The sequence below is a fragment of the Hyperolius riggenbachi genome, chromosome 3, assembly GCF_040937935.1.
Source record: "Hyperolius riggenbachi isolate aHypRig1 chromosome 3, aHypRig1.pri, whole genome shotgun sequence".
Classification (NCBI taxonomy): domain Eukaryota; kingdom Metazoa; phylum Chordata; class Amphibia; order Anura; family Hyperoliidae; genus Hyperolius; species Hyperolius riggenbachi.
The window spans coordinates 473640078-473658903 of NC_090648.1; the positions used below are offsets into that span (position 1 = coordinate 473640078).

The 18826-nt window shown below is 44.2% G+C and overlaps 1 protein-coding gene across 2 annotated transcripts in view; it reads left to right on the forward strand.

Moving 5' to 3' along the window:
* Positions 1 to 967: 967 nt before the first annotated feature.
* Positions 968 to 18826, forward strand: part of SYNPO (synaptopodin) — a 155687-nt gene continuing 137828 nt past the window's right edge. Inside the window, exon 1 of one of the 2 annotated variants that reach the window (XM_068278081.1) lies at positions 968 to 983. The gene's annotated coding sequence lies outside the window, so the exon portion shown is untranslated. Of the gene's footprint in view, positions 984 to 4153; positions 4232 to 18826 lie in introns of those variants that run through there. The other variant, XM_068278080.1, reaches the window with a different exon arrangement.

Consider the following 18826-nt stretch of genomic DNA (forward strand, 5'->3'; position numbering starts at 1 on the left):
ACTAATCTTACAGGGTTCCCTGTTTATGGGCCCCGTATGTGAGTTATTGTTTTTATATCTACTGCCTTTTTATCATTCCCTACATATAATGACTTTCTAAACCTGCGCTGACCTGTGATGTACATAAGGGGTGATGAATAGACAACATGGTGGTAGGAGGCACCCGAGACTGGAGCTCTTCATCTATAGGCACTATACTCGACCTGAGGAAGCAGTTCATGCCAGGAAATGCGTTGTCTGTGTAAAAAAGTGCCCAATAAAAATTATTTTTATTCCTAACAAAGGAATACTTACTTTTTAAGATAGGACATATTTTATTATCCACTATAGAGTTACTGATGCTTTCAAACATTGATATACACCACACTGATTGAAGTACTCCAGGTGCCTCCTACCCCACGTTGGCCAAATCAGATAAATATCAGTGGACATGATTGAGCCCTGGCAATTTTCCAGCATGCACGATCGATCCTTTCAACCAATTCCATACAGAAATCAATCCAAAGGTCGATCGAGTAGACAATATGTTGGGGCATCGATACCTGCCAAATTCGATCATGAGTCAGATCAGGTAATGTGTGGGCACCCTTTCAAGGCCGCTATATTAACATCCATCGCTTATATGTAGAGAGCCTTGCAGGCCATAAATCTCCAGCCGCAGTGCAAAGCTCAGATCTTCTATACCTACGAGGTTATTGCTCCCAGAAACTGGCCACTTAAACTGTATGATAACGGCAGCTATATATAGCCGTGCAGCACATGCTATGGCAGATAAGCTGCAATCTCTGTCCCATCAGTGCCTGTGTTTTCTGTGTCTGTCAGTTCTGGGAGGCTGCAGCCTGCCCCTGCACTCTGACCCACAGCAATAAGCCAGTACAGAGTCCTGCTATACTGACATCAGGGATTATTACTGCAGCGTCAGTGCTGGAGAAAGGCGTGTGAGCTCGCATTGGGCAATCACTTTCTCTTTTGAGCTTCGGGCAGTAAGTATGTTTCCTCCATGTCTTTAGTCTGTGCCTGCTGCAGAGATGCGTACCTTGTTCTCAGGCTCCTGGGCCGTGTGTAGGAGCGTAACTACAGAGGGGAGTGACACCTGTCACCGCAGGGGGGCCCAGAGCTGTAAGGGGGCTCCAACTACTACTTCACCTCCTATAAAGGGACCCATCCTACAGACCAGCTGTTTTGTGGCTACACTTGGTATGGGTGTGAGGATTATGTTGGACACACTTGTTTTATGACCCTTACGAGATTGGCCCTCAGGCTGTGAGGTTCACCAGGGGCAGGCAAGGAAAAGGGTGTCAACATTGGGGGCCCCACCCCCATCACAGTTTCACTGGGGGGACATGGTTTGTAGTTACGCTCCTGGCTATGTACACCCGGGAATGGGGATTTAGGTATGGGTATGCTGGATTCAGTGGGTTATTGTAGTCAATTCAGTAGTGTGTTTTGAAGTTAAAAACAGGGAAAATCATGTGTAAACTTGTGTATATGTAGGTTTTAGTTAATTAAAAGCTTACGGAAAGCCCTCATGCATATTTAATAGAGTAGTCCTGACAAGTATATAGCCATCAAGGGGGATTCAAGATGCTGTTAGGGGTACCGTCAGGGATGGTCGTAGTCAGCCAACTTCGCTACGCTGGAACTATGCATAGTTTTACGCAATTACGCTTCGCCACACTACGGGTTCGGAATCAAATATTCGTTTTGTATGCATTTCGTAGACTACGCGCTAAAATACACAATTACGCGTAGTGGGAAGCGTGTTGTATGCAGACACTTTTGCTATTATGCGGAAACATTTACGCATGAAATCCCCTACAAATGCTTGTACCAGGAATTCTTCTATGCGTACATTCCCCTTTCCAATGCGTAATTTTGTAAGCATACAATCGTACGCAGAAAAATAGACGCAAATTATGCATTCGTAGTTTATCTCGCAATACAAATGTGAACTACGCGTAGGGGCATAAACTACGCATAACGGTACTTCGTTACGCGTAAAATCGTAAGCGTAGTTTTGAAACTTCGCCTACGAACTACATGCGTAGATGCGAACTACGATCTGTAAATTCGCACTGGCGTAGTTTCTGCTCATCCCTGGGTACCGTGTCTTTTATAGAGGAGTACATGTAATAATATTGTTGAGAAACACTGTTTGAAGGGAACCCGAGGCAAGAGGGATATGGAGACTGCCATATTTATTTTCTTATAAACAATGCCACTTGCCTGCCTGGCAGCCCTGTTCATTTTCTGGTTTAAGAAGTGTCTGAGTAAAAACCCTGGAACAAGCATATAGCCAATACAATAAAAACTCAGCTGAGTCAGAGTACCTAATCTGCTGCATGCTTGTTCGGGGTCTATGGCAAAACATATTAGAGACACAGGATCAGGAGGACTGCCAGGCAACAGGTATTGTTTAAAAAGGAAAAAAAAATATGGCAATAGACTTTCATGTCACCCCGCTTACCGTATCCTAGGAGCAATCCGTCAAAACGCACAAATCACTCCTAGTGTGAAAGAACCCTTAGGCTTCTTTCCCACTAAGACGTTGCGTTAGATGCCACGTTAAGGTCGCATAACGTGCCCCTAACGCAACGCATAGTGGGGTTGAAGCTGGATGTTACATTGAGCCGCGTTAAGCGGCTCTTCATGCGTCCTGTGATGCGTACTCTTGGACGCATGCGGCATCACGTGTTCCTGCCAGCCAATCGCCGCACAGAGCGGCGCTCCAGGAAGTAAACACTGCACGTCACACCGTGCAGTGAATATTAATTAGCCATGTGCCTGGCCGAGGAGGAGGAGGGGAGACCTCCTCCTCCAACATCACTGGGCATGTGCAAACAGTCTAACGTGGCTTAGCCGCTTATAACGCACAGCATGCAGCACTTTGTTTTTACCTGCTGCGTTACAATGTAACGCAAAGTGGGCACTGTGAACAGCCCATTGATTTTTCATTGCTGTGCGGTGGGCTGCATTACAGGCTGCTCTAACGTGCGCCTGTAACGTCTAACTGTGAAAGCAGCCTTAGGGCCCGTTTCCACTATATCTAGGCAAATCCACATAGAAAAAAACGCCAGCGGATTTGCATGAGTATGCGAATTTGCATGCATTTGTATGCATTTTTCATGTACATTGGCATGCGTGTGCACATTTTTTGATTGATTTCATTTCCCCTCGCCATTAATTAGGGCCCGTTATCTGCATGCAAATTCGCATAGCAATGTATTTCAATGGGCCTGTTACCATTACAGGCGAAATTCGCTTCCCCCCCCTCCCCCCCCCTGCAGGCGAAAATAAAAGGCCACCTCTGTAATAATAATATTCAGCGTGTTTAACGCTAAAATACGTAGGCCACGTGGAAAATTGTTACAGAGGCAGCCGTAAGCATATTTCGCTTGTAATGGAAACAGGCCCACTGAAATACATTTCTATGCGAATTCGAGTACGGCTAATGCATGCAAGTTCACCATAGTGGAAACGGGCCCTTAGCGCACACTTGAGAATGCCCTTGCAAATTTGCACTGTTTTACCTTTTTTTCTGTCCCTACACAATCGCAATGTCTTCCGCATGCGTTTTTGTGCGCTTTTTAAAATCGTGACAGAATACAGTAAATTATACATGCCGCCAGGATTTTTTTGTAATGCGAAGCAAATGCAAAAACAAAGCTGCAAACGAACGCAGAACGAATAGGGAATCTTCTGCGAACCATAGAAAGACATTGCAAGCGTGGCGTTCTGCGTTTGGCGCTACCATCGAATCGCCAGCGATTAGCCCTAGTGTGCGCCAGGCCTCAGAATCCAAACCTACCACTGATAGATGTACACTCACTGTACTGTAGATACTTTACTGCCCCTGTTCTGCACAGAGTGATACGTTTCTGGCTGGGATAAGGAGCTAACTTCTATTTCTCCAAAATCATACAGTTCTGCATCCAAGTCTACTTTATTCTTATCTACAAAATATAGCAGTCTAATGCCTTCAATATGTATGAAATATACCATATGCTGCGCTCTGCAGACAATAGGTGCTCTGTTTTATAGAACTCCCCTCAGCTCTCCACACCCCCTTCTCTCCTCCTCAATACTCCCTCACCCTGCCTGCTTCCTGAGCCCCAGGCTGCTGCTCAGTGACACGGGCAGACTCTCAGAGCGGAGGCTGCAGCACTGAGTGAGGAGGTGCTGCTGCTGCTGGGGACCAGTGACTGACTGCAGCACAGAGGGAGCCCTGCAGGTAAGTCGTACTCTGCACAGGGCAGCATGCAGGCATGACTTGCATCATTGCTTTTTTTTCACGTGCTGCTCACTTTACAAACTTTGCAACAAAGACAGTGAAACTCACAGCTTGTAACGGCCATAGCCGTTCCAATGCCTTTCACAATGTTTGCAGGTAGATCTAGATACTAGGTATTATTTTATCTGCATTTTTTGGTGTATTTTGGCCATTTTTGGTTAGTACAGCAAAACGTGTCTTCTAATTAATATTTTTTTTACCCTGCTTATTCTGAGTTTGTCAGACTTGTTTTGCCTCGTGTGGACAGATCTTGTAAATGAAAGAAAAATGCCCACTAATGATACAATCTGGATTGTATTTCCACTTTTTGTAGGTGCCCACTCATGCTACAATCTTGATTGTACAATCTTACAACTGCTATGTAGTAGGAGAGCCTAAAGTATCCATGCCAAGTATATTCACCTAGTTTACCCTTCTGGTACATAGATTTGGTAAAGATTGTACAATCAAGATTGTATCATTAGTGGCCACCTGTAGGGAAGGCGAGCTGATACCCTAGGCTGTTAGCCTTATTACAACTATAGATAGGGGTATTTTATGCCACTGGGGATGTTATATTTGGAAGATTGCTGGGGCAGCATCTTACTTGGGGGAGTATGTTGGGCTGGCTAAGGGGGTGAAAGGGGGGTTATGGGGGATTGGTGAAACTGGTAGGACTTAATGGGGATTGGAATTAATGGGGGAGGGGGTGTTGTAGAAGGAGTCTTAGGACCCCTAAACTAGCTACACACACATCAGAAAAGCCCTCAAGGTAGTTCATCTCGACTAGGTAACCACACACTCGGTTGACACTATAAAATAGTAACGTTTGTGATAAAAGAGATGCAGTTTGTTAGAGTTTGACATGTAGTGCAGTTAGTGGAATGTGGACGCTGCATGTCGCTTCCGATAGGACGTCAGGTGTACATGAATGGGTCACCGGCCCTACAACCGCCCAGTGATTCTATGCGATTGCATTGCCCAGCCGACCGTGCGAACCAACCAACCGCTTGAGCCGATGCTATGACCTAATGTGTATATCTTGGTTATCCCTTGGACGTTGCATTTATATGAAGCGTCAGGTGTTTGGGTAGTGTATATACCTGGACATTTGTATTATACTGTTGAATCACTTAAAGAGAACCTGTACTGAGTAAAATTATTTAAAACAAACACATGAGGTAACTTCAAATGAACATTACATAGTTACCTTGCTATTAGTTCCTCTCAGAAGCTCACCATTTTCTTCTGTCAGTGATCGCTTCGAGTTCTGACAACATTTTGTCAGAATTGAAATATATCAGTTGCTGTCAGTTATAGCTGAGAGGAGAACTGATATGCCAAGTAATGTCTATGTTTTCCTATGGCTCAAGTGGGCGATAGGCAGTGGCGTAGCTAAGGAGCTGTGGGCCCCGATGCAAGTTTTACAATGGGGCCCCCTAAGCACTCTATACATGACAATTGATACGGTGCACCAAAACCTGCCAATGGCAACTACAGTGTTAGAGGTGCAAGAAGGGGATGGGGAACAGTTTGTTAATGATTACCACTATTCAAACTATCTATAAAAGTGATTATTATGAGCACAGGACCAATAAAGAGCTAATACTGTAGTTGAGGTAGGGCCCTTCGGGCCCCCTCTGGCCCAAGGGCCCCGATGCGGTCGCAACCTCTGCAACCCCTATTGCTACGCCCCTGTCGATATGACAGTTTAACAGTGTGCTGACCAGAAAGCTGTTATAGGGTAATGACCATTTTCAAAATGGAGGACATAGAATTCCCTTGATCCCAGTGGACAAACAGGACGTGGGAAAGGAGAAAGAGATTGAGGAGTAGACAACATGGGAGGTAAGTATGACCTGTGTATGTTTATTTTACTTTTAATTTTCAGTACAGGTTTTCTTTAAGGTTCCTGTTGACGGCACAATAGATTTGTACGATCGATTTTTACAGAAAATCACATGGTATGTAGAGGAAAACTACATAAAACGATTCTACAGTCGATTGGAATCAAATTTCTTTTACCGATTGGAATATTGGATTTTGCAATTGTATTTGAAGAGAGAAACTGCCATAATCATCTGGTTTGTGCGAACAATCGATCATTACCTTCCAATTACTTTTGATTCCGCAGATCTAATCGACTTGTCAAGATGGAACTGTTAGCAGCAGCCAATCGGTTGTTAGCTTTAATCAGTATGCTTCCTCCAGGCTTCTAAAAGATGAATTTTGATTGGCTCCTATAGATTGCTGCATGCTGTTAATAGTTGTGCTAGTAAATAGTACTTGATGTAAATATTATAAACCCAGGACATATAATAATGACCCGAACATTTGAATAGTGCTTTTCTCCTGTCAGATTCAGAGCGCTCAAGAGCTGCAGCCACTAAGGGCACGTTCAAGAGGCCACCCTGCAGTGTTAGGGATCTTGCCTAAGGACTCCTTACTGAAAAGGTACTCATCCTAGCCAGGATTCAAACCCTGGTGGCACATGCCAAAGGTAGATCCCTTAACCAGTACACTTTCATACTGGTATGTCATGACAGCTGCCTAGTACAGGTGCACTTGGCCTTTCCCAATTGTTTTCTTTTTGTATAGCAACATTACACCTTAACTGTTGGGTACCAGTTGTAGCATTACTGATTATAATAATAATTGAAATCATTTATGTACCCTGTGTGGAATAAGAACTGTCAGTGTGTATGTTCATTTCTCAATCTGTCATGTTCCAGGTGTGAATGTAGAAAGCTCAGTGCTTTCAGATGGTTACACCAGTGCGGAAATATTTATATTGTTTTTGTTGGTGTTTTTTATTATATAAGCGTCCATGTTTATACATGTAGCTATTTGATTGGTTCGCTGAGCAGCTGAGCCATCAGGTGCATCAGGCATGATTGGTTGAGCGATCGCTCAGTGGGCATGCTTATGCTTGTATTCTTTCTACCAGTGCTGGCTTGGTTTTTGATTGATTGATGATAGTGTGTTACTGCATAATGATTTTAATTTCAATCAATAGTTGGAACTAAGTGGAGGATGAATATGTCTGTCTGTCAGCGAGTACACACAGGCTGCGTGTAACCTGCATGCTACACGCCGGGTAGACATACTGAGCTCTTACATATACATTCTGTGCTCTAAAGACACACAGTTCAGTCTAAGCTGTGCTTAAATATTTCATCCATTGTACTCCTAGTTCATCCACACCTATATACACACCTGTGCACACATACTGTACATCCGTATGATCTCACATACACTAAATTCCTTCCCAGCCCCTACAGACACACACACACACACACACACACACACACACACACACGTACACACACACACTACACAACATGCAGTACACACACACTAACACTAAGCACACACACGCGCACACACACGCACACACACGCACACACACGCACACACACACACGTACACACACACACTACACAACATGCAGTACACACACACTAACACTAAGCACACACACTACACACACGCGCACACACACGCACACACACACACGTACACACACACACTACACAACATGCAGTACACACACACTAACACTAAGCACACACACACACACACACACACACACACACACACACACACACACACACACACACACACACACACACACACACACACACACACACACACACACACACACACACACATACACACACACACACACACACACACACACACTGCCAGCACAAACAGGTAAAACTCGAAAAAAAATTAGAATATCATGCAAATGTTCATTTATTTCAATAATTCAACTTAAAGGGGTTCTGTAGCATTTTTTAAAATAAAAAAGTGTCACTTGCCTGGGGCTTCTAACGGCCCCCTGCAGATATTCTGTCCAGCGCCGTCACTGAAGAATCCTCTGTTCCCTGCCGCTAGTCACCATCCAGTTATTCGTCTAACTAGACAAATATCACTGCAGCTGCGCGTCCTCGGCTGTGCGCGTCTTATTCCCACTTGTGTCTCCGGGAGCTTACTGCTCAGATGCAGTACGAGAAAACTTCATACTGCGCACAGTAAGCTCACAGAGAAGCGAGCGGAAGCGAGGATGCATGGCCGAGGACGCGCAGCCGCAGTGATATTTGTCTAGTTAGACGAATAATTGGACGGTGACCCGCGGCGGGGAACGGAGGATTCTTCAGTGACGGCGCGGGACAGAATATCTGCAGCGGGCCGTTAGAAGCCCCAGGCAAGTGACAATTTTTTATTTTTAAAAAACGCTACAGAACCCCTTTAAAGGAAACCTGAAAGGACTTACAAAAAAGTGTTTCACTTACTTGGGGCTTCTGCCAGTCCCTTGCAGCCACCCTGTGCCCGTGCCGACATGGAATGATCCTCCAGTCCCCTGCAGCCACCCTGTGCCCGTGCCGACATAGAATGATCCTCCAGTCCCCTGCAGCCACCCTGTGCCCGTGCCGACATGGAACTATCCTCCAGTCCCCTGCAGCCACCCTGTGCCCGTGCCGACATGGAACGATCCTCCAGTCCCCTGCTACGGCTAAGTTTCATTATGGCCGACTTGCAAGTCGATGGCCACTGCACCTGTGCAGCCCAGGCCGCGCATCATCTGCGAGATATTTCAAGCCTTTATTTGTTATAATGTTGATGATTATGGCTTACAGCTTATGAAACCCCCAAAATCGAAATGTCGGACCATTAGAATTTTGTGAAAAGGTTCAATATTCTAGGCTCAGTGTCAGACTCTAATCAGCTAATTCATCCAAAACACCTGCTAAAGGTTCCTATTTCTTATATTCGTTTTACCTTTTAAGTTAAATTACTGAAATAAATGGAGTTTTGCATGATATTTTGATTTTTCGAGTTTCACCTGTACACACACATGCATAGCACACTACCAGCACACACTGCACATAAATACACACATGCACATTACACATACCTAGACTTTTTGCTTCCTGAGGCAAACTTGTAAGCATGCGCAGGCGGCAGGCTTGGCACACTCTTCACTTCCTGTTTCTGCCTGGGGCCGCCCCCACACTTCCCCCGCCTGAGGAAGCTGCATCACCCCGCGTCATGGGCGGGGCGGCCAGCACATACCTACCAGTACACACACACCCACTGCACGCAGAACACCAACACACATTCCCATTACACATACTGTGCATACGCACACACACACTCACACACGCGCACGCACGCACACACACACTCTCTCTCTCTCTCTCTCTCTCTCTCTCTCTCTCTCAAGCCTGGTACACAATTTCAATTATGATTGGTCAATCACTGACCAATTTTACCACCCCCATGTATAATGAGGGTCAACAATTATTAAATACTAAGAGCAGATGTGTGGGTAAAGCCTCATAGTACATAGGGGTGGTAAAATTAGCCATTGATTGGCCAATCACAATTGAAAGTGTGTACCAGACTTCAGGCTGTGTTCCCATTTGAGGTTAGAACGGACATTTTGTGTCCGTTTTCCGCTTATCACAAAACTGACAGTGAACGACTCCTATTTTATATTTAGGATCTGTTCACACTTGTCAGACTGCAACGGATCCATTGGGATCCATTGCGGTAAGTGGACCGCACTTCTGTGCAGTCCATGATAATCCCAGGCAGGCAGCTGCGTTCCCCCAAATAGCCTATGGGGGTAACGCATCTGCCTTGGGCTGCAGACGGACCACAGTGGACCATTGTAGCGGACACTACACTGTCCTCCCACTCTGGCCGCCCGTGATCTGGCGCAAGTGGGAACCAAGCATCACTCTGCACCCAAACAAACAGTACACGCTCATGCTACATGCACTGCATACACACACTACACACATACACACAGGTTTGCAGTTTTCTTGGCCAGAGTTCACAAGAGTTATTGATATCACACAGGTGTCCATGTATAGACATCAGATAATATCCAGTTATCTGTGTGTGATAAATTCATCTCCTGTGTGTTATCTGAGCACAGCTAGTAATGTACTGAGCCACCAAGGTACACACCAGCCTGATAAACTTTCCTCATACACTCCTGTGATAAAGCTTTCACATCCCCTCCTGTGCAGCGTGCAGTGTGTGTGCAGCAGGCAGACAGGCACAGTAATAGGTACCATGAGGTGCTGAGGACCAGTAATGCGCTAAATGTACTTTCCTTCACCACTTATCTGACTTCTGTGGACAGGAAGATTGTGGGAGAGATATAAACAGATGACACGATGGAGGTGTGTAGAAACGTTTCAGGATTTATTGCTGTGTGTCAAATTCCAAGGGTGCTAGCGGGTATGAAGTCTGGTAGATACAGTGGGATGCGAAAGTTTGGGAAACCTTCTTCATTTTCATGATTTTCCTGTATAAAATGCTGGTTGTTACAATAATAAATATCAGTTAAATATATCATATAGGAGACACACACAACGCACTTTACACAAGGAGATGCTGTATGTGAGAGGGATGCAGAGGAAGCCTTTTCTCCGCCCACAGCGCAAACAGAGCCGCTTGAGGTATGCTAAAGCACATTTGGACAAGCCAGCTTCATTTTGGAATAAGGTGCTGTGGACTGCTGAAACTAAAATTGAGTTATTTGGGCATAACAAGGGGTGTTATGCATGAAGGAAAAACAACACAGAATTCCAAGAAAACCTCCTGCTACCTACAGTAAAATATGGTGGTGGTTCCATCATGCTGTGTGGCTAGTGCAGGGACTGGGAATCTTGTCAAAGTTGAGGGACGCATGGATTCAATTCAGTATCAGCAGATTCTGGAGACCAATGTCCAGGAATCAGTGACAAAGCTGAAGCTGTGCCGGGGCTGGATCTTTCAACAAGACAACGACCCTAAACACTGCTCAAAATCCACTAAGGCATTCATGCAGAGGAACAAGTACAACGTTCTGGAATGGCCATCTCAGTCCCCAGACCTGAATATAATTGAACATCTGTGGTGTGAGTTAAAGAGAGCTGTCCATGCTCGGAAGCCATCAAACCTGAATGAACTAGAGATGTTTTGTAAAGAGGAATGGTCCAAAATACTTTCAACCAAAATCCAGACTCTCATTGGAACCTACAGGAGGCGTTTAGAGGCTGTAATTTCTGCAAAAGGAAGATCTACTAAATATTGATTTCATTTCTTTTTTTCAAATTTATGCACCTGCCTAATTTTGTTTAAACAATTATTGCACACTTTCTGTAAATCCAATAAACTTCATTTTACTTCTCAAATATCACTGTGTGTGTCTCCTATATGATATATTTAACTGACATTTTTTATCGTAACAACCAACGATTTATACAGGAAAATCATGAAAATTAACAAGGTTGCCCACACTTTCACATCCCACTGTATGTGCACTGAGATGTGTGTAGAAGCTATGATTGGGCAGCACGGTGGCGTAGCATTTAGCTCTCTCGCCTTGCAGCGCTGGGTCCCCCAGGGAACTATCTGCACGAAGCTTATATGTTCTCCCAGTTTTCTCCAACAACCCAAAAACATACAAATAATTTAATTGGCATCCCTCTAAATTGGCCCTGGACTACGATACATACTCTACACGATACATACATATGACTATGGTAGGGATTAGATTGTGAGCCCCTCTGAGGGACAGTTGTGACACAAGTGACAAGACCATATGCGGTACTCTGTACAGCGCTGCGGAAGGTGTCGGCACTATGTAAATACTAAATAATAATAATCGGTATGAACTCCATTAAAACGATTAATGAGCTTCTGACCAATTTTCGGTGAGCAACTGCCCTCCCTCAACCACAATATTAGCTCTTTATTGGTCCTGTGCTGGTAATAATCACTTCTATAGATGAGTTGAATAGTAGTAATCAACTAAAGGAGTTATCAGTCAAATAATGCTGCCCCCCCCCCACACACACACACCCAGGGCTTCCTCCTGCCCCTTGCAGCCACTATGTCCCTCACAGCATCTCCACTCGCAGCTGCCGTCCCGGGGTCCGCTGGTGCAGAGGCCGACCTCCTCTAGTGCACCTGCGCGAGCTGTCAATCATGTCCACATTGTCCACAGTGTACTGTGCAGGCACAGTAGTTCTGCGCCTGCGCAGTACACTGCGGACAACGCGGACTTGATTGACAGCAGCGCTCACACAGGCGCAGTAAAGGATGACCTCGAGGTCAGCCTCTGCACTGGCGGGACCCAGGGCCGGAGGCTGCGAGCGGAGATGCTGTGAGGGACATAGTGGCTGCAAGGGGCTGGAGGAAGCCTCGAAAGGAGTAGAATGGGGGGGGAGGGGGCAGCATTATTTGCCTGATAACTCCTTTAACAAACTGTTCCCCATCCCCTTCTTGCACCTCTGAGAAAAACAAAAGTTTGCTTTCCTAAAACAGAAAGAATTTGCGATAATTCAGGTTGGAGTGAGCTCGAGATGTCTCCCAGGCACCACTGCTGAATATATGCAAATTAACCATTTGCATATATTCAGCAGTGGTGCCTGGGAGACATCTCGAGCTCACTCCAACCTGAATTATCGCAAATTCTTTCTGTTTTAGGAAAGCAAACTTTTGTTTTTCTTAACATCTTAGTAAGGGGGCTTTTAGGACCATTGTAGTCCCTTACACACTCCAATGAGTTCTGGGTCACCATGAGCTTGCTGGTTAGTCTGTGCCTCTCGGATTTACAAGCCCTACTCCATAGAGCCAAAATAATCCATGCCATGCACTGATGAGGATCAACCAATCCGAAACAGTCTGTATGCATGTTGGATTATTATGGCTCTGTACATATTAACAAGCTGACACATCATTGCGTTCCAGCGGTTCTGGAGGTGTGTTTAGCTTCTAAGGGTACAATGGTTAATTTGCATATATTCAGCAGTGGTGCCTGGGAGACATCTCGAGCTCACTCCAACCTGAATTATCGCAAATTCTTTCTGTTTTAGGAAAGCAAACTTTTGTTTTTCTTAACATCTTAGTAAGGGGGCTTTTAGGACCATTGTAGTCCCTTACACACCCCAATGAGTTCTGGGTCACCATGAGCTTGCTGGTTAGTCTTTGCACCTCTGACACTGGTTGTTCTCAGCAGGTTTTGGTGCACCATATAATTGTTATATACTGTATAGAGTGCTTGAGGGGGGCCCAATGTAAAACTTGCACTGGGGTCCATAGCACCTTAAGGTGGCCACTAACAATCCAATTTCTAGCAAAAAAATCATTTGAGCGATCAGAAATTCTGATCGGAAGTGAAATCATTCATTACACTATCAACGAACCAATCTTTGCCATCAACGAACCAACAAGAAAATCCAAATTTTAGTTAGATGAAAATCCAATCGGACAACTGATTTTATAATCGTATGTAATTGATTGTGCCCATCAACAGAGATTATTTACAATCAACCCGATCTGAATTTCTGATCGCTTGAACGATTTTCCGCTAGAAATTGAACCGTTAGTGGCCACCTTTAGCTACGCCACTGGCTCCAAGTCTTGTAAATGGCCTCTACTGCCTTACTCTCATAGCTTAGCAGAGGACTGTTTGGGTTTGTTTAATCCCTTTTCAGTAAACCCGTTGGCTCTCCATTCGCTGCCTGGCGATGGTGTGTTTGTCATCAGAGAGGGAATGTTTGTGTGCTTAGCAGGCAGTGAAGTCTCTCAGGCAGGGCCTATGTCTGTGTCATGTTACTGTAATTCTCACACGTTTGTAATCGACACCCCTCATTATCCAGAGTAGAGCGCTGTGTAGTATGTCGCTTTATACACAACAGGTAACAATATGCTGTTCTCAGGAAGGCTGACATCACCTGACAGAGATCTGTGGAATGTCTGTGCGCTGTCCATTGTATGGGCCGCTCTGTCGTGTGTTTGTCATTTAACAAGAATGAGACAGCAGATGATGAGAGTTACATCTACCTGGAAGCATCCTTTTGATATTATCTGTTTAATTAGGGCGGCCTTTTGAGAAAATAAAGGAGGCATTTTGGTTGTCTACTCTGAACAAAAGCTCACTGTGGGGGTCGCTGTGGTCACGATACAATTTGCCGTATGATCGTTTATGAAGGATTATTCATATGAACGATTGAAAATGATTGTTTGGGACCACTAACGGCTAAAAATCTCCTAACCAACCCGATCAAATGAATGAAATCGATCAGGTTTACGGATCGATGCTGTCAATCTGATTGGTTAGGAGATTTTTGGCCGTTAGTGGTCCCAAACGATAATTTTCAATCATTCATACGAATAATTGTTTGTAAACAATCGTTCATCAAAGTATCGAGTGTGGCCACCTTTAGGGTTGATTAGAACAGCCGATTTCGGATTTCGCCGAAATTTGGTGTTCCGCAGGCAAATATCGAATTTAGTGTTTTGATTTTCATGTTCCGAAGGCATTTTCTAGTGAAGTCAATGGCGCCGATTTCCATGGTTAACAGCAAAGTCCCCGTACATCCCTTCTTCACCAAATTTGTGCCCATGTATGTTAGGGGGATCTGTAGGAGCGCAGTAAAAAAAAAAATAATAAAAGAACATGACATTTTTTTTCGATTTTAATGTTTCATAGGACAAATGGTTTTTAAACTGGGTACAATGACACTTTGCTGTGGAACACTACTGCATTCTGAGTTTTGGAGTTCTGTGTACACATTGTTTACTATGGGCCAAAAATTCTTGTTTTAAAAGACAATTTTCATGATTTTCCAGGAACTGTTCACCGGCGGACTAGTTTGTCCATTCGTAGTTACGGCAGCCAATCAGAGAGCACCATTCTCAAACCTGCTCTGATTGGCTCTTACAGGCAACATTCTGATATCTGTGGGGGACAGTTATAGCAAGGGTTTGTAAGGGTAAATGGGATAAGACAAGTTGGAATGTCTTGCCTGGTTTCTGTTGTTTCCTCCAGTTGGTGTCTGCTTCGTACAGTTTCTTCTGCCCTGCACCGAATAACAATAACCATGGTAAGGTGACCTGGCTGGTGTTTGTTACATGTAACGGATATATTTCTACCATTGCAGCAATCATCTTTAGGGTACAAGTACATTTATGATACAGCAATAGAGTTTGACTTTTTATCTTTTTATTATCATTGCCTTGACGATAGCACACAAAGTACATCTGCTTGGAATAGCGCAATAGAAAGTGGATTCCGCACCAGGTCAGTGGAAACAAACTTTGCTTTATTCAATCACGTACATGGCAAGCTAAAATCCATCACCACATGCTGACATGTTTCGGACGTTACACGTCCTTAATCATAGCAACGTGTAACGTCCGAAACATGTCAGCATGTGGTGATGGATTTTAGCAAAGTTTGTTTCCACTGACCTGGTGCGGAATCCACTTTCTATTGCACTGGACTTGGGGTTCGAGCAGCCCGTTTTTCCTGCACTGTTGGTGGACGGAGCCGTGAGCGGAGTTCCACCTACATCACAATCATGCTTGGAATAGCACCGTAAAGTTTGGGTTGTGACAAACACTTAAAGAGTATCTGAGACGAGTTATTAATTCTAAAAAAGGGACACAGTGGCATGTACCCATCTGCGGGACATGCCTCTGTGAGCCCTGACTCAGAAACAGATTTTCCCAGTGGAAATAACCCTAAGATTAGTGTATCTGTTGGGATGTACTACAGAAATACTGGGAAAGTATTGGAGGCGCCCAAGTCGTAATGATCTCATGTGATGAATGGTAAGTGAATCTTACCTTAGAGATGTCACATTCAAGAGTGCAGAGTTTTCATTAAAGACAAACGTTTTTATCATGCACATCAGACAACATGTTTCGCCCTCAGCGCTCAGGTGCTCTGGGCTGATATTTATCGGGTTCCTACAGGCACTTGAATTTGACCTGATGAAGTGGCTTGTCGCCGCGAAACGCATTGTCTGATGTTCATAATACAAAACTTTTGTCTTTAATGAAAACTCTGCAGTCTTGAATATGACATCTCTAAGGCGAGATTCACTTACCATTCATCACATGAGATCATTACGCCTTGGGCGCCTCCTACACTTTCCCAGTACTTACAGTAACCTTCGGTCTAGGAGTTTACTTTTTGACCTCACATTGAGGGAAGTCGAACCCCTTTTTTTGTTTTTGGAGCAGCGACCATCTAACTTTTCCACAAAGTGGACGCCAATTTCCCTGCATGCCTGTATGAGTGGTTGCATCTTCTGCAACCTACTTTTGTGAGTATACTTTTTCTTTATATACAATGTACCAGGGCTGGATTTACTATAAGGCGCTGTAGGCATGTGCCTTCAGGCGCCTGATGATGGAAAGGCGACTCACTTCCCTTCCTGAGTTCCCCCCTCCCTTTTTTCCTATGCAGAGCGTAAATGAGAGGTTACTCACCCAGCTCTCAGTATTCCACTGATGAGATCTCCCTGCAGCCTGGAGGCACCACTAGCTAGTGCTACTTAGTATTAGGCAGCCAGAGGTTCCCTAAGTATTAAGAGGCACCTGTAGCTACCTATGCCAGGCAGGGGAAGTAAGGTAGAAGTGACAGCTGGGACAGCGAACACATTTGCGGTGTGGCTTGACAGGGATTTTTCGGTTCATGAAGGGCGAAGTCTAGTTTGCCAGGACATATGTGTGCCTATAGGCTCCTGTGAGGTAAATCCGGGCCTGCAATATATTATTTGTCTTTACGGTATTACACAATATTAGACTTCCGGTGCCTCTGTGTTTTCTCTTTATCTACAGTTTTGGACGGAAGCAGGAAATTTGGGCGCATGAGGCAGGTGGACAAAAAGGGCGCCGCCATTCACTCCCATAATAAATATCGTTTAATGGGCGCCCAACAGGAAAAAAGAGCGCCGGAGAAAAATAACGTTTTAAAAGCGGCGCCCGGAGACTTTTAATGTTTTATAACTGCTTCTCATGATTACACATTATTTAATGATTTATAATTTTTTAAACATTATTTTTAAACGAAAAACAGTACAATATGTTTTAAAACATTACTTTTAAACGAAAAACCGTACAATTTTTTTTTTTTAACAATTTTAAATGAAAAACCGCACCATATTTTTTTTAAAACATTATTAATGCTTATCACTGGGGGGGGGGGGTCTTAGGTTTAGGCACCAACAGGGGGGTCTTAGGTTTAGGCACCAACAGGGGGGTCTTAGGTTTAGGCACCACCAGGGGGGTCTTAGGTTTAGGCACCAACAGGGGGGTCTTAGGTTTAGGCACCAACAGGGGGGTCTTAGGTTTAGGCACCAACAGGGGGGTCTTAGGTTTAGGCACCACCAGGGGGGTCTTAGGTTTAGGCACCAACAGGGGGGTCTTAGGTTTAGGCACCAACAGGGGGGTCTTAGGTTTAGGCACCACCAGGGGGGTCTTAGGTTTAGGCACCAACAGGGGGGTCTAGGGGTTAGGGATAGGTACAGGGAGGGTTATGTGTGAGAGTAGGGTTAGGTATAGCGTTAGTAAAATTCTTATTAATGTTTTATAAAACGTTATTATAAATTTCACTTTTTAAACAGGGAAGATTAACGTTTTTAAAATTGCCGATTTCATACACATTATTTAATGATTTATAACTTTATAAAACATTATTTTGAAACGAAATATAGCACAAATTTTTTTTAAACGTTATTCATGATTATCGTTTAAAACCCTGCGCCCTTTTTTCCCGGCGCCCTTTTTTAACGTACGCGTTTTGGACCTACTACAGAAATAGGTTTCAGCTTCATCGCCTACTGCAGGTGAACATGGTATTGTGGTTAAAGTGCTAAAATCCACAATATACAGTAACAAATTTTATTAGGAACAGCAATTAATTTCACTTTTATCTGTATTTGTACCACAATAAAATGTTTTGAAAACAAAGCATACCTATCACCAGGAGTACTGCCCTATCTTCTGATATTCCATCACAGGCGTATATAGAAATAGGCGCTCTGTGATTTGGGTGCCGAATCATAAGGTGAAGTGTTTATGATTAAATAGAGTATTAGAAATGTTACCGATATTATTATTTAGTATCTATATATCGCCGACATCTTCCACAGCGCTGTACAAGTGTACAGAGTATCTAGTCTTGTCACTAACTGTCCCTGAAAGGGGATCACAATCTAATCCCTATCATAGTCATGTCTATGTATATATTGTGTAGTACATGTATCATAGTCTAGGGCCAATTTAGTGGGAAGCCAATTAACTTATCCGTATGTTTTTAGCATGTGGGAGGAAACTGGAGTACCCAGCGGAAACCCACGCAGACACGAGGAGAACATACAAACTGCTTGCAGAGTGCTCAGGGTGGGATTCGAACCAGGGACCCAGCGCTGCATAGCAAGAGTGCTAACTACTACACCACCGTGCTACCAATATTCTACTCTACTTTATACATAACACCAACCCTTCCCTACCTACTCCTGACAACAGAGTAACCAAGCAGCTCAGGGTGACCCAAACTACTAGGAATGTGTAGGGGGATAAAAGGGACCAAAAAGCCCTCTTACTAAAAAAGCAAAGCTTGGTGTAATTGCCTTCTTAAAACAGAAGGAAATTTGCAATAATTCAGTTATAACAACCTCCCCCTTCGTATGTGTAACTCTAACCCCCTACCTATACCTAAAACTAACCCCTCACTTCCTACATCTAACACTAGCC